This window comes from Bos indicus x Bos taurus, chromosome 28 (genome assembly GCF_003369695.1).
Source record: "Bos indicus x Bos taurus breed Angus x Brahman F1 hybrid chromosome 28, Bos_hybrid_MaternalHap_v2.0, whole genome shotgun sequence".
Taxonomy (NCBI): Eukaryota; Metazoa; Chordata; class Mammalia; order Artiodactyla; family Bovidae; genus Bos; species Bos indicus x Bos taurus.
Window position 1 is genome coordinate 39,370,621 of NC_040103.1, and position 16,309 is coordinate 39,386,929.

The following is a 16,309-nucleotide window of genomic DNA, read 5'->3' on the forward strand; positions in this document are numbered from 1 at the left end:
CTGATAGTAGAAGCTGACTTCTGATTCAGTAGTATTTTCTTGATTTGAAAAGTTAACATATACATTTCCAATGTAAATAAAAAAACTAAGGAATAAAATACTAACTTTAAGTCAGGAATATCTTTAGTTTTAAATCTATATTTGTGTTTTGTAGACTGGGCAAGTTTAACTTAAAATTATGGTTGAGGAAGAACAGTCTGGATTCTCTGCATAACTTACTTTTTGAGTTACTGTCCTCAGGATTGTATGTTCTAGCTTGTTATGAGCAGGGACCACGTCTTAGAATTTCTGGTGGCCATCCAAACCATTTGGAGGCCGTTGAGATAAACGCTCAGTAAAGGCTATTTGAAATGAAATGTGGCTCCTCTGTTAGTAACTACAACTACTGTGAATGGTTTTATATTACTCAGTTATGGCTTTGCTGGACTGCTCTTCTCTATTCTTATAGATTATTTGAGTATTTTGAATAGTCCCCCTTTTAAAAAAGATTTATTCATGTATTTTCGGCTTTTCGTTGCTATGCATGGACTTTCTGTAGTTGTGGCAAGGGGGGCGCTCCTCTCCATTGTGGTGCACGGGCTTCTCGTTGCGGTGGCTTCTCTCGCTGTGGAGCGCAGGCTCTAGGCTCACAGGGTCAAGAGCACTGGCTCAGTAGTTGTGGTGCACAGGCTTAGTTGCTCTGCCGCCTGTGAGATCTCCCTGCAGCAGGGATCGAAACCATGTCCCCTGCTTTTGCAGGAGGATTCTTAACCACTGGACCACTAGGGAAGCCCTGATATTTGACTGCCGTCTTAAAAGACACCTGTCTGTATAAGGCCAGGAGCAAGAAAGTGGAGAATCCTTTTCGGATCTGAGATTCTTAGATTTCTCTCGAGGCAGAAAGAGATTCAGTGATTCAAATACCCAGACACAGAGTTTATACCTTAGTATAACTGTAACTGCTACTGCTAAGTCACTTCAGTCATGTCTGACTCTGTGCAAGCCCACAGACAGCAGCCTACCAGGCTCCTCCGTCCCTGGGATTCTCCAGGCAAGAACACTGGAGTTGGTTGCCATTTCCTTCTCCAGTGCATGAAAGTGAAAAGTGAAAGTGAAGTCGCTCAGTCATGTCCGACTCCTAGCGACCCCATGGACTGCAGCCCACCAGGCTCCTCTGTCCATGGGATTTTCCAGGCAAGAGTACTGGAGTGGGTTGCCATTGCCTTCTCCGAACTGTAACTACGAGATACACCCAGACACAAAACAGGGTAAAGCTAGCTAACTCCAAATACATATTTAACACATTTCAGCTACTTCTCACCTCTTCTACCTTTTCTTTCCAATGTCTCTGAAGCTCCTGATCAAAAAATCTTCTAAAGATTTCAAATTGACTTCATCCTTTGTTTATGCAGTGAAAACAAAATTATGAGAAGAAAATTGCAGAATCTGTTTAGGATATCTTTAACATTTCCCAAAATGCTGATAGAAGTTAAAAAGCTGAATTAGTCCAGTATTTTGTATAACAGCCTCTTAATTTGTCCCTTTTAGTAATTATAAAAACTTCAGTGTGATACGTGTACATGGTTTTAAAAAAATCACATAGTATCCAGAAGCTTAATGAAAAAAGCAATATTTCTGTCCTTCTCCCCACTTGAGCCAGCCTTTTGTAATCTGAACAGGTTACTAAGTGTCTTTAAAATTATCATACACAGATTTCTTTCATCATCTTCTGGGATTGAGATTGTTATTTCTTGGATAATTTATCTTCTTTTTTCTTAGTTTGCTCTCATATTTAGCAGGAATATATCCTTAATTTACTTCCTAAGAGAGGGCAAATGGATGGTACTTTTTTTCTAGCTGATATGTCATTGAAATCTCTTATCTACTCTCATATTTAGTTTATAGTAATACTTTGGCAGGGATACTTTGGCTGGTATAGAAGTTTTTCCTTAGAAATTTGAAGTCACTTTTCTAGCATCCAGTTTAGCCACTGAGAAAAGTATACTACATTCTAATCCATCTTACTTTGTGTTTTGTCTGTTTTTAATCTCTCGGGGAGATTTTTAGCCTCTTATTTCTGGCATTCTGCAGTTTCCGTGATGTCCTGGGATTCAGATTTTGTTGTACTTGTTCGTATTCCACTTAATGATGGGTAATCGCTGAGTTTTATGAAGATTCATGTAGTGTGAAATTTCCTTAAGTCATTTCTATGATATTTTATTTATTCTGTTTTCTCTGGGTGTCTGAGTGTATCTTTCTGGAATTCTTGGTAGTCCAAACTAGAACTTATGAGTTAAGTTTTCAGTCTTTTTTTCTTTCATATTTTCCTTTTCTTTGAGTTTGACTATGTTTTCTGGTGTATTTCCTCACCTTCATATTCCAGCCCCCTATTTCTGTTGAATTACTTATCTTGGCAGTTGTATTTTCAGTTTCTAAGAGCTCTTTATTATAGCCTTTCATTTTTCATATGATTCAGTTCTTATTTTGTCTTATTTTGTTAGTAAATATATTAAGTAGCTTGTTTCTATTGTGTTTTGTTAAGATTTCTCAAGTTCCCTACATTATTATCTCTTTATAAATGGTCATTTTGTTTTTTATGTTTTAGTTTCTCTTTCTTTTGGAATATTTCTTCAGATATCTAATGAGTCTGTTGTTTATTACTATTTAAGATTAAAGGGTAACAAGTTGATCAGGACTCTTCACACATGGGTTGGCCTTGCCAGCTGTCGGCTCCACCTTACAGTGACATGTGGATATCAGTGGGCCTCAGTGCTCAGCTAAGCGGTGTGGGGCCTCAGTGCTCAGCTAAGCGGCGTGTTTTGCCTTCTCAGGTTGTTACTGTTTCTCCAGAGAAGAAACTTCTGCTTTTTTCCCTTCTTGGAATAGAGGTAGAAGACTGAGAATCTACTCTTGCCTTATGCAGACTTCCAGTTAATTCTCATATTTCTAACCCACATGAGCATGAGTGGTTTTGCTCATCCGTTTTCTTCACTCTTAGTTCATTATTTTCCCTGTTTGCTTTTATCATATTATCACATTCAGCATCTGTTTTGACCTTGGAGTGAGAAATGAAAAATGTGGAGTAGTGAAAAGTACATGATGGTATCTCTTTGATATTTTTCTTTGGGATTACAAAATATTTGATCCTGATGATTCATACCTGTCTAGCTATTTGATCCTGATGATTCATACCGTCTCCCTGGCACGAGCCTGAGTGTTTTATGAACTATCAGGTATGCCATACAAATGTTTTGTTTTGTTGTTTCCTCTCAGCTCCAGTGTTGAGAATAAAGCCAGTAGTGTGTCTCTCACATAATTCTCTTGTCTGTCGGTCTCTGTCTCTCTCTTTGTTCCTCTCTCTCTCGCTGTCTCTGTGTGGGGGGGAATGGATACATGGATGCAGTGCCAGGTGGATGGACTGTTTACAGCAGCAGCTTCCTCTGTGAGTGCACTAAGAGTTGAGGAGCTGCTGAATGATTGCCACGTGGTGGCAGAGAACCACAGAAAAGTCAGGGAACTCAAGCTTCTCTATCCCCAGACTTTTTTCATCATAACAGGAAAACTAAGTTCATGAAATATACATAAAAGGAGCGTATACAGCATAAGGGTACCCTTTAATGAATAACATTACACGGTTGTATACTCACCATCCAGGTTAAGGAATGAGACAGTAAGAAGTGTTCATTCTTCATTGCAGTATCTTCCCTTTCCAGAATCTAGTACTTCCCTTGTTTCTTTTTCTGTTAATTTTTGACCATCTTTGTTGGCTCAGATGGTAAAGCATCTGCCTGCAATGCAGGAGACCCAGGTTCGTTTTCTGGGTCGGGAAGATCCCATAGAGAAGGGAATGGCAACTCACTCCAGTATTCTTGGCCTGGAGAATTATGGACAGAGGAACCTGGCAGGCTACAGTTCTGGGGTCACAGAGTCTGACATGACTGAGTGACTAACACTTTCACTGTCTGTGTCCCTGTAAATATACTACTTTTGTCTTTTAGAACTTTGTATAAATGAAATTATACTGTAAGTATTACTCTGTGAATTGCTTCTTCCATTCAGCATTTTATTTAAGGTTCTTTGATATTTATATTTAGTTCTGCTTCATTAATTTTCATTTTTTAGTCTCCAATTCTAAACAGTTTCTTTCTCCATTTTACTATTGATGTCCATTTTGGTTTTTTTCAGGTTTTTTTTTTTTTGCTATGACAAATGACATGAAGTATTCCTGGTATACATGTGTGAAAATTCGTCTGGAATAACTAACTAGGAGTGGAATTTCTCTGTCATGGGGCATAGAAATATTCCAGAAATATGAAGCTGTTTCCCCAAATTGTTCAATCTGTTTGAGCATAGAAATATTCTAGAAATATGAAGCTATTTCCCCAAATTGTTCAATCTGTTTCATTCTTTTCAAGTAGTAAATACTTTTTTTGCATTGCTCTACATCTGAGCAGCACTTGGTATTATCAGACTTCTTAATTTTTGTCATGTGATGGGACTCTAGTGATGTTTAATTGTGGCTTTATTCTGCATTTCAAAATCAGGAAAATTTGAAGTATTGACACATTACTACCATTTAATCCTCAGAGCCTGTTCAGATTTTGCCATGTGTCTTGGGGTTCAGTTCAGTTCAGTCGCTCAGTCGTGTCTGACTCTTTGTGACCCCATGAACTTTAGCATGCCAGGCCTCCCTGTCCATCACCAACTCCCGGAGACCACCCAAACCCATGTCCATTGTGTCAGTCATGCCATCAAACCATCTCATCCTCTGTCGTCCCCTTCTCCTCCCACCTTAAATCTTTCCCAGCATCAGGGTCTTTTCAACTGAGTCAGCTCTTCGCATCAGATGGCCAAAGTATTGGAGTTTTGGCTTCCACATCAGTCCTATCAATGAACACCCAGGACTGATCTCCTTTAGGATGGACTGGTTGGATCTCCTTGCAGTCCAAGGGACTCTCAGGAGTCTTCTCCAACACCACCACAGTTCAAAAGCATCAATTTTTCAGCGCTCAGCTTTCTTTATAGTCCAACTCTCACATCCATACGTGACCACTGTTGACAAAATAATGTATCTGCTTTTTAATATGCTGTCTAGGTTGGTCATAACTTTCCTTCCAAGGAGTAAGCGTCTTTTAATTTCATGGCGGCAGTCACCATCTGCAGTGATTTTGGAGCCCATAAAAATAAAGTCAGCCACTGTTTCCACTGTTTCCCTATCTGTCTTGATGTAGTATTCTTTATAACAGAAAGATCTGGTTTACCATCATACGTTGCTTTTAAAAATTATCATGTTTTTGTGCTGCTAAGTCGCTTCAGTCGTGTCCGACTCTGTGCAACCCCATAGATGGTAGCCCACCAGGCTCCTCCGTCCCTGGGATTCTCCAGGCAAGAACACTGGAATGGGTTGCCATTTCCTTTTCCAGTGCATGAAAGTGAAAAGGGAAAGTGAAGTCGCTCAGTCTGCCCGACTCTTAGCGACCCCATAGACTGCAGCCCACCAGGCTCCTCCGTCCATGGGATTTTCCAGGCAAGAGTACTGGAGTGGGGTGCCATTGCCTTCTCTGATCATGTTTTTGTAGATTTCTTCAAACTGTGGTACTTCCTCAGTTTTCTTTTCACTTTGATGACCATAATATATTTACTCTTTTAACCAATTCTCCTGACTGTAATCAGCTTCTCACCGCCTCTCCTATACACTTGACCTCCTCACCTCTCTAAGATTCTGAATCTCCGTGCCTGGCTGCTCTCCTGTGTGTACCTTCCTCACCCTACTTGGGCTCTGACTCCTTGTCAGTCTCATGGATTCTGACACACCACACCAGTCTCCTCTTCCTGTGGATGCCACCTCACTCTGCTTGGGCTTGACACTACAGTTGTCAGTTGATGCCTGCACTTGGGTGCCTTCTTAACCCTACTTGAGTCTGACACCTGACACTGGGCCTTTTCCTGCAGAGATGCCCTCTTCATGAGACTTGAGCTCTTGTAGCTCTCTAAAGGCCCTCCTGGGGGAGTGTGCCCACTCCACGCCACTCTGCTTAGACTTACAGCCCACACCAGACTGTACATATATCCTCCTCTTTCTGTTCAGATTTGACTCTTGTATCAAATTATTCTCCCATCCCCTCTGTGTATGCCCTTTTCAGTCTTTTAAGCTCTGACATGCCTTGGTAAGCTGGCCACTGTCAGGGACCTGTTTTTCAACCTCCTTAGATTCTGAAACCCTGTGCTGGGCTGTCCTTTTTGGTTGGAGACTTATTTATTTATTTACTTTTGCCTCATTCAGGAAGATAAAGGAAAGTGAGGAGGAAAAAGAAGCTAATTTTTAAAAAATGATTGACTTTATCAAGGTAAAATTTGCATTCAAATGATTGTGCCTATTTTAAGTATATAATTTGAGTTTTGATGAATATATACACCTGTGTGACCTCTACCACAACAATCCAGATATAGGACATTTCTGTTGCTGCTACAATTCTCTCACGTCCCTTCATAGGCGGTCTTCTCTCAAACCTGGCGCAGCAGCTATTGCCCTGCTTTCTGTTACTAAGGTTTTGTCCTTTCTAGAATTTCATCTGAAAATTTTGTCTTCCTCTAAACTATACAGTGTGTTCTTTTTTGTTGCTGGATTTTTTTCACTCACCATAATGATTTTGATAATCATCTGTGTTTGTGAGTTTCAGTATATTAGTTTTTATTGTTGGATAACATTCCATTATGTGTGTGTGTATACCACAGTTTTATTTTCATCCATTTACTTGTTGATAGACATTTGAATTGTTTTTAGTTGTGGGTTAATTGAGATAATATTAAATTTCTAGAATAATGATGAAAGTTAATAATAACAGATGTATTCAAAAATTAGAATTTGAATTCAGGATATTTTTTCCACTTGTCTGTTGTGTGATCTTGGATAAGTTAAATTACTTAAACTTCCTATGCCTAGATTTCCTTATAACAGAAGTAGAAATGATAATAGCTCCTGTTTCAGGACTGTTGTAAAGAAAACATGAGGAAATTTAGTCAAGTGCTAAGCATAGTGTCTGATGCATAGAAAGTAGTTAATAATGTTAGCTGTTGTAATACTGACAGTAGCAACATCAATAATGATAAAAATGTGAAGGTCAAGGATTTTTAATTACTTGCATTGCTTATAATTTTATGTAGCTGCCTAAAAAGCTAATTCTGTTTACTTTAGAATCCACTGATTGTTATTTCATCATTCAGTATACTTTATAAAGCACTTGTTGAGTTTCAAGGATTGTGCTGGTAATGAAGATAAAAAGAAGGAAGATGTAATTCTTGTCCTGTGTCTAGTGCATTGTTCTTAAAACTATATGTCACAGCTGGTTAGTAGATTTTGAAATAAATTTTGTTCATTGTAATTATTTTTCCTAATAAAGTAGAATACTATAGAAACTATGCTGTGCTTAGTCGCTCATTTGCATCCAAATCTTTGCGACCCTGTGGACTGAAGCCCACCAGGCTCCTCTGTCCATGCGAATTCTCCAGGCAAGAATACTGGAATGGGTTGCCATGCCCACCTCCAGGGGATCTTCCTAACCCAGGCATCGAACCCAGGTCTCCCACATTGTAGGCATATTCTTTATAGTCTGAGCTACCAGGGAAGCCCAAGAACGCTGGAGTGGGTAACCTATCCCTTCTCCAGGGAATCATCCCAACCCATGAATTGAGCTGGGGTCTCTTGCTTTGCAGGCAGATTCTTTACCAGGTGAGCTACCAGGGAAGCCAGCAAACTCAGATGGTTTGAAGAGTTAAATATTTTTTTAAATGTAGAAAAATTAGAAGAAATCTACAACTAGTATTTTTTAATGGCAAAATAAACCTATAGAAAAAGATATCTATATGTACAAGTTAAACACTTAGGTTTAATAAAAAGGTTTATTATTGAAATTTATAATGAAATTTATAAATAAGGTTTGCTTAGAATATTACAGATTTTAGCCATATATAACAATGTTCTAGTCAATTTAAATGTCAGTAAAATTTTTGTTTTGAAAATGTCTTTGCCCCAAGCACCTGTGAGGATCAACTCATTTCTTAAACTCTTATTGAAAATCAGGCTTTATGATTATATTTTTATAATCTTTCCAAATATAGTTTGAATCATTAGATTTTAAATCCCATAGGTGAATTACAGTATTACTCAAAAATTTATCTTAGCGCACATTCTGCAGTTTGTGTGATATGATACGATGTTCGTCCATTTACCTCTGCTATTTAAAAAAGTGACTTATGAAAAGAAAATGAAAAAAATCTCTCCCCTTCCTCCACTCCTTTTCCTAGGATGCCTCTTGTGATTGTGTTGTAGCATATCAGAAACACAAGGGAGCTTTGTTGACATCACTGATGCTGCTTGTCAGCAGAGATTGGTCAGTGCTGCCAGGCTTTTGGTTAGTTCATTTCAAGTGTCCATGTCCATTGCAGCCGCCTTGGAACTGATAGGAAGATCACAATTTTTGGAAACTAATGGAAGACCCACCTGGGTAAGATGGAATTTGTTACAGGGTTTCCTACATGTTAATATGTGAAGAGTTTAAATATTAGAACAAAAGTTTTCCTTTATGCTTTGCTGAAAAAGAAAAATGGAAGATGGTGGAAGTCTTCCTCTTAGAACAGAGGAAGGTGTGCCTGTCTTTTTGAATCTTTAGTAAAATACTAATGACATAAGAGTTAATCAACTTAAGGTTAATTGCATTCAGAGCTCAGAAATCCTAACTAGGACTTCCTTGGTGGTCTAGTGGTTAAGACTTTGTCTTCCAATGTAGGGGTCGTGGGTTCCATTCTTGGTTAGGGAACTAAGATCTCACATGCCTCATGGCCAAAAACCCAAAATATAAAGTGCAAGCAATATTGTAACAAAGTCAATTAAGACTTAAAAAAAAATCCTAACTAGAACCCACAGAAACTGCTGAAACACTTCACTTAGTAAAGCAGCCAGAATACTTGGATAATCAGTTAACTATGAATTGTTTACTTTTGTGCAGTGATGTGTTACAGTTTTTATGTTTTTGCATCTATGCATTTATTAAATATGTTTATTCCAAATGCTTAGAACAGTGCCCAACACTGGTCAAGAAACGCTAGCTCCTTAGGTGGTGCTAGTGGTAAAGAACCTGCCTGCCAGTTCAGGAGACATAAGAGACATGGGTTTGATCCCTGGGTCAGGAAGATCCCCTGGAGGAGAAAATGGCAACCCACGCCAGTATTTTTGCCTGAAATCCTATTGACAGGGGAGCCTGGAGGGTTATAGTCCATGGGGTCACAAAGAGTCAGACGTGACTGAAGTGACTGAGCACGGCCCTAGTATGTATAATATGAAGCATGAACATTGCATCCATGGTTGTTATTCAGTGATTTTTAAAAAGAGAATGTTTTCTGTACATTTTATGATTCCCTCCCCCCATCCCCAAAGCTTAAAAAGACTTGTCTCAAAATGTTTCCTAATTTTGGCCTGAATACTTTTCATCTAAGTCAAGGTTTTATAGACAGTACTACTATTATTTAGTGTCAAAGTTATTTGGAGGGTATGTGGTTTTATTATAGATAGAATTGGAGATTATGTTCATGATCTTTAAACTCTTGTGCTTTGATGGAAATAATAGCCTTTCCTTCTTTGATCCCTTGAATCTATAACATTAGCCTGATAAAAATTGGAAGGCTCTAAGACATGCGTTTGAGACATGTGGTTGTTCAGTTGCTCAGTTGTGCCCATCTCTTAGCAATATACCGATAACTTTAAACATTAATGAATCCTAGTTGTCTTGGGCCGTGCTATAAATTTATTTTATTTAGAAGAATTTTTTTTAATTTTCAAAAATGCAGGTTTGGTATACAGGACTTCTTTTCTAATTAATTTCTAATCTGGTGGCTCAGCAGTAAAAAAAAAAAAAAACAACATGCCTGCAATGCAGGAGCTAATGGGATCAGTCCCTGGGCTGGGAATATCCCTTGGAGAAGGAAATGGCAACCCACTCTAGTATTCTTGCCTGGGAAATCACATGGACAGAGGAGCTTGGCGGGCTACAGTCTATGGGGTTGCAAAGAGTCAGACTTGACTTAGCAATTAAACAACAACAAATCTTAAAACATTAATAGTAAAGAATAATGTCTATAGGATATAAATTCTTTGGAAGGTATTGATATTTCCTTTGTGTCCTAAAGCAAAACTTTGGAAACTTTTGAAAACTTTTCCTTTGGCCATATAGTAAATATGTTTTAACCCTTTTAGATAAGAGGCAAAATTGATGTTATATTTGTTGTTCAGTCACTCAGTCGTGTCCGACTCTTTCCGACCCTGTGGATTGCAGCTCGCCTAGCTTCCCTACCCTCCATTATCTCCGGCTTCTGTCACCCCCACTCTTCATGCCCTTAATCTTTCCCAGCATCAGGGTCTTACTCACTGACTCAGCTGTTTGTATCAAGTGGCCAAAGAATTGGAGCTTCAGCTTCAACACCATTCAGTGAATATTCAGGGTTGATTTTCTTTAAGGTTGACTGGATTGATCTCCTGCAGTCCAAGGGACCCTCAAGAGTCTTCTCTTTCAAACACCACAGTTGGAAAGCATTCTTGGCAGTCAGCCTTCTTTATGGTCCAACTCTCACATCCTTACATGACTACTGGAGAAATCATAACTGTGACTATATGGGCCTTTGTTGATAAAGTGATGTCTCTGCTTCTTAATACACTATCTGGACTTGTCATAGCTTTTCTTCCAAGGAGCGAGCATCTTCTAATTTCATGGCTGCAGTCACTGTCTGCAGTGATGTTAGAGCTCGAGAAAACAAAGTCTGTCACTGTTTCCATTTTCTTCCCCATCTATTTGCCATGAAGTGATGGGACTGTATGCCATGATCTTAGTTTTTGGAATGTTGAGTTTTAAGCCAGTTTTTTCACTCTCCTCTTTCAACTTTCATCAAGAGGCTCTTTAGTTCCTCTTCACTGTGTGCCATAAGGGTGGTGTCATCTGCATATCTGAGGTTATTGATATTTCTCCCGGCAGTCTTGATTCCAGCTTGTGGTTCATCCAGCCCAATGTTTTCACATGATGTACTCTGCATATAAGTTAAATAAGCAAGGCATCAACATATAGCCTTGATGTACTCCTTTCCCATTTTGAACCAGTCCGTTGTTCCATGTCCGGTTCTAACTGTGGCTTCTTGACCTGCATACAGACTTCTCAGCAAGCAAGTAAGGTGGTCTGCTAGTCCCATCTCTTTAAGAATTTTCCACGGTTTATTGTGATCCACACAGTCAAAGGCTTGAGTGTAGTCAATGAAACAGAAGTAGATTTTTTTTCTGGAATTCTCTTGCTTTTTCTGTTATCCAGCAGATGTTGGCAATTTGATCTCTGGTTCCTCTGCCTTTTCTAAATCCAGCTTGTACATCTGGAAGTTCTAGGTTTATGTACTGTTGAAGCCTAGCAGTGTGTGTGTGTGAAGTGAGCCTGTGAGTTGTATGGTAGTTTGAAGAATCTTTGGCATTGCCCTTCTTGGTAGTATTACACTGTATACATATGTCATAGTCTGTTTATCTGTTTAGCAGTTGAAGGATATTTGTGTCTTTTCCCAGTTTTTGGCAATTATGAATAAAGCTACTATAAACATTCGTGCACAGATTTTCATGTGAGGATGTTTTAATTTCTTACCTGGGCATGGGAATGCTGGTTGATAAGTATATATCTAACTTCTTGAGAAATCAGCAAGCTGTTTTCCAAAGTGGTTATTTGATTTTGTATTCCTACCACGATTAATGAGAGTTCCAAGTGTTCTGCATCCTGGTCCACACTTGATATTGTCAATATTTTTCAAAAGCCCTTCCCATAGTTATGCATTGGTATCTCACTCTGGTTTTAATTTGCATTTGCCTAATGACTAATGACATTTAGCATCTTTTCTTATGCTTATTTTCCAATTGTATATCTTCTTTTGTGAAGTGTCTATTTTTTTTCTAACAAAATTTTTGTTTTATTTTTGATTATTAATAGTTCTTTATATATGTTTTTTATCAGTTATGTAAATGATGAGATAAATGGATATTGAAAAATTGAATGTACTTTTTGGGCAAGTATTTAAAATTTGAGTTAATGAAGTCAGTTAAAAACCCTAGATTTTCACATCATCATTTTTGTTGTTGCTCTTGTTAAAAGCAGTCACTTTATAAATGCCTTTTGCCTGTTTTGGTGATGGTTTGCAGTTGTCAAAAAACCTGCTTTGGCTTCATTGATTTCTTCTTTCCCCCTGCATGTTTTAAATTGGCTTCACTGATTTATGTTTCTTGATTTTCAATTTCATTAATTTCCATACTCTATTATTTTCATCTTTCTGTTTGTGCTGGCTTTATTTCGCTCCAGTTATGGATTTGACAACTTTGCTTTAATATAAGTATCTGGTACAATAATTTTTCCTTCTAAGCACTGCTTTGATTGCGGTCCACAGATTTTGATACGTGGTTTCATTTTCCTTTCAACTCAAAATATTTTCTTATTTACCTTGGTACTTCTTTTGACCCATGGATCAAGGAAGTATCTTGTTACTTTCTGTTTGAAGACTATTTTTCTGGTTTTGACTTTCTAGTTAACATTCCATTATGTTCAGAGAGCACATTCTATTTTCTATTCTTTTAAATTGAACTATTCAAATATGTAGGTTCATGTCTTTCACCAGATATGAAGTGTATTTATCCATTATTTCTTCAAAAATTTTTGCCCCGAGCCCTACCTTCTATGACTTGAGTGATATAAATATTAGATCTCTTGTTGTTGTCCTATAACTCCTGCACCAAGCTCTTTTTTACCCCTCCCCCATCTTTTTTTGTCTTTATTGTTCAGATTGGATTTCTGTTGATCTATCTTTATGTTCAATGTGTAACTCAAATGCTGGTACTGTATTTAGTCCATCTAAGTACCATAGTGTTTAGTGCATCTAGTATTTAATGCATCTAGTGCATTAAACATTTTTGGGTGTTGAATCTTTGCAGTTCTGACACTGTCATTTTCCACTTTGTGTGTTACGTCTTTGCTGAGACTTTCTCTTTCTGTTCCCTTTAAGAGTTCACCCTTTTGGAGAATTTTTATAATAGCTCTATTAAAATCTCTTGTAGTTAATTTTAATTTTTTTTGTTATTTAATTTTAACTTTTTAATTTTGTCATTGATGTTAATTGTCTTTTTCTGTGTGTCTTGAGGTTTTCTTTCTTTGTACATTGAGTAGTTTTGGAGTAAATCTTAGACACTTAAATGTTGTATTATGAGACACTTAATATTGTTTAAAGTTTATGGAGAATGTTGTTTTTTTTTTCCTTTTAAGCAGATAGATTATTTGGTTGGGATCACACAGCAAGTTCTGATTAGCCACCTTTGGGTTGTGGTTGTAATGTCAGTTGTTTCCAAAGCCTTTGCCATGCCTGCCAGGTCTGTTTTGAGTGTACACCTTCCAGTGGGCAGCTTGGAACCTGGGCAATGTGGTCTTGGTTTATTTCTCAGAGTCTTTGAAATGCTTCTTAGGATCAGATCCAAGCAAGTGTGATACTCAAGAGTGGTGAACCTAGAAGTTTATATACAATTTTCTAGAGTTACTTTCTTCATGACATCCTGGTATTTTCTATTTCTATGGGCTTGCCTTTTTATTCCTCTACAGTGAAAGTTCCTGTTCTACTGCACACTTCCCACAACTAAATCCATGTCCAAGGCAAAGCGGTGTGAGCTTGTGTTGTCTCCTATTCCTTGTGGTTCCTGCTTTGCAGTGGCCAGGAAGGTATTGTAGATGTTGGAAAATAAATCGTTTTATAGTTCCTCTTTTCTCAAATATATACTTATATATAGGACTGGCCTTGTTTTTTTTTTAACTTTTAAAACATTTTGTATTGGGGTATAGCTGATTTATATTGTTGTGGTAGTTTGAGATGAACAGTGGAGGGACTCAGCCATCCATATACATGTATCCATTCTCCCCCAGACTCCTCTCCCATCCAGGCTGCCACATAACCAGAGTTCCACGTGCTGTGCAGTAGGTTATCCATTGTATATAGTTGGTTATGCATTTTAAATGTAGCAGTGTGTACAGGCAACCATAGGTTCATTCTCTAAGTCTGTGAGTCTCTTTCTGTTTTGTAGGTAAGTTCATTTGTATAGTTTTTTTTGTTTTTTTTTTAGATCCTACATACAAGTGACTGTTGTATGACATTTTTCCTTCTCTGTCTGACTTACATCACTCATTATGACAGTCTTTAGGTCAGTCCATATTGCTGCAAATAGCGTTATTTCATTCTTTTTAATGACTAATATTCCACTGTATATATACCACAACTTCTTTATCCATTTCTCTGTCAGTGGACATTTAAGTTGATTACATGTCTTTGCTATTGTAAACAGTGCTGCAGTGAACACTGAGGTGCATGTATCTTTTCAGATCATGTTTTTCTCCAAATATATGCTGAGGACTGGATTGCAGGGTCATATGGCAGATCTATTTTTAATTGTTTAAGGAACTCTGTACTCTTTAGTGGCTGTACCAATTTACATTCCACCAACAGTGTAAGAGGGTTTCCTTTTCTCCACATCCTCTCCAACATTTATTGTTAGTGGATTTTTTTGATGATAGTCATTCTGGCTGGTGTGAGGTGATATATCATTGTAGTTTTGATTTGCAGTTCTCTAATAATTAGCTATGTTGAACATCTTTTAACGTGCCTCTTGATCATCTGTATGTCTTTGGAGAAATTCTGTTTAGTTTTTCTGCCCATTTGTCAATTGAGTTGTTTGTTTTGATATTGTTAAGCCTTGTGAGCTGTTTGTAAATTTTGGAGACTAACCCCTTGTTGGTCACATCATTTGCAAATATTTTCTCCCAATCTGTGGATTGTCTTTTCATTTTGTTTTTTGTTTCCTTTGCTGTGCAAAAGCTTTAGAGTTTAATTACGTCCTCTTTGTTTATTTTTGTTTTTATTTCCATTATTCTGGGAGTTGGCTCAAAAAGGATATTGCTGCGATTTATGTCAGAGTGTTCTGCCTGTGTTTTCCTCTAGGAGTTTAATAGTGTCTGGTCTCACATTTAGGTCTATAATCCACTTTGAGCTTATTTTTGTGTGTGGTGTTAAAGAATGATCTAATTTCTTTCTTTCTTCTTTTTTTTTTTTGTGTGTAGCTGTCTGGTTTATAGGACTGGCTCTGTTTTTATAGTTCAAGGCAGAGATAAACTTTACTAAAATGAGTCTTGTAAATTCCTTACTTCTTTAAAAAACATTTTTAATGTGTTCTGTGAACATTTGTTATTCATTAGGATGTTGGATTCTTTCTCAGGTTGAATCCTTAATGTCTGTGGCATCACCAATAAAAATGTAATTTATCTCTGCTGGAGATTTGACAAAGGCTAATACTTCACTGTCAGTCACTCTTACTTGTTGAGTTTTTCTAAATACTCATTCCTAGGCCCCATCACTAGAGTTTCTGATTCAATAGGTATATATAGTACCATAACCTTTTAACACTTCTCTGTTCCAGTGTAGGAGATTGCCATGTTTGGGAGATTTCCTTCAGGAGAGAGAGGTGCTATGGTAGTGCTCCTTGAAGGCTGTTGATTCAGTGGGTATCACAAGGCAGCCAGGTGCCATATGAACAAATAAGGTATTGAGTTGCAATTGTACCGCATTGGTCAGGGTCTAGGTCCCTCACCATCATCCCAGGCATATTCTTAGTTCATCTTTTTTAAGGTTGTCTGTGAATCATTGGACATGCCATGTTTTATCTGATTATTCCTAAACTATTTCAGCAAGAGGTAGGACTTAATGATACCCTGTTATTTTTTAAAAAATTGTGTTTAAGGACAAAAACTTTAATTTTTTCAATTTTTTAAATTGAGGTATAGCATTTATCAAGTAAAGTGCTTAAAGGTGTACCAGTCTTAAGTGTAAAGCTTGTACTTTTCACTTGTATGTACCCATGTAACTGCCATACAGAGAGGACACAAAACATTTCCAGCATGTTTATGGGTTATAATGCACTTTACTGTCAATAACTCCTTTCTCCTAAGTCAGCCACTGTTCTGATTTTTAGCACCATAAATTAATTCTACCTCTTCTCAAACTTGATAGAGTCATGCAGTATGTATACTCATGTGTCTTCTATTCAAATGTTTTCTGTGGTCAGCTCTTTTTGAGTCATTTAATATTATTGTTTCTGACTCCTTTGTACTCAAAGCACTAGATCTGATTCAAATTAGATTTAATTTGACTTTTATTTTACATTTTTCATAGGTGGAGTAATCTTAACATTTTTAAGGAATTGTCCTATATTTCTTTTCTCATTCTAAAACTT

The 16,309-nt window shown here is 37.5% G+C and overlaps 1 protein-coding gene across 9 annotated transcripts in view; it reads left to right on the forward strand.

The window, feature by feature from the left end:
* Nucleotides 1-16,309, forward strand: part of CCSER2 (coiled-coil serine rich protein 2) — a 158,663-nt gene that overhangs the window by 87,985 nt on the left and 54,369 nt on the right. The gene's annotated exons all lie outside the window — the stretch shown is intronic.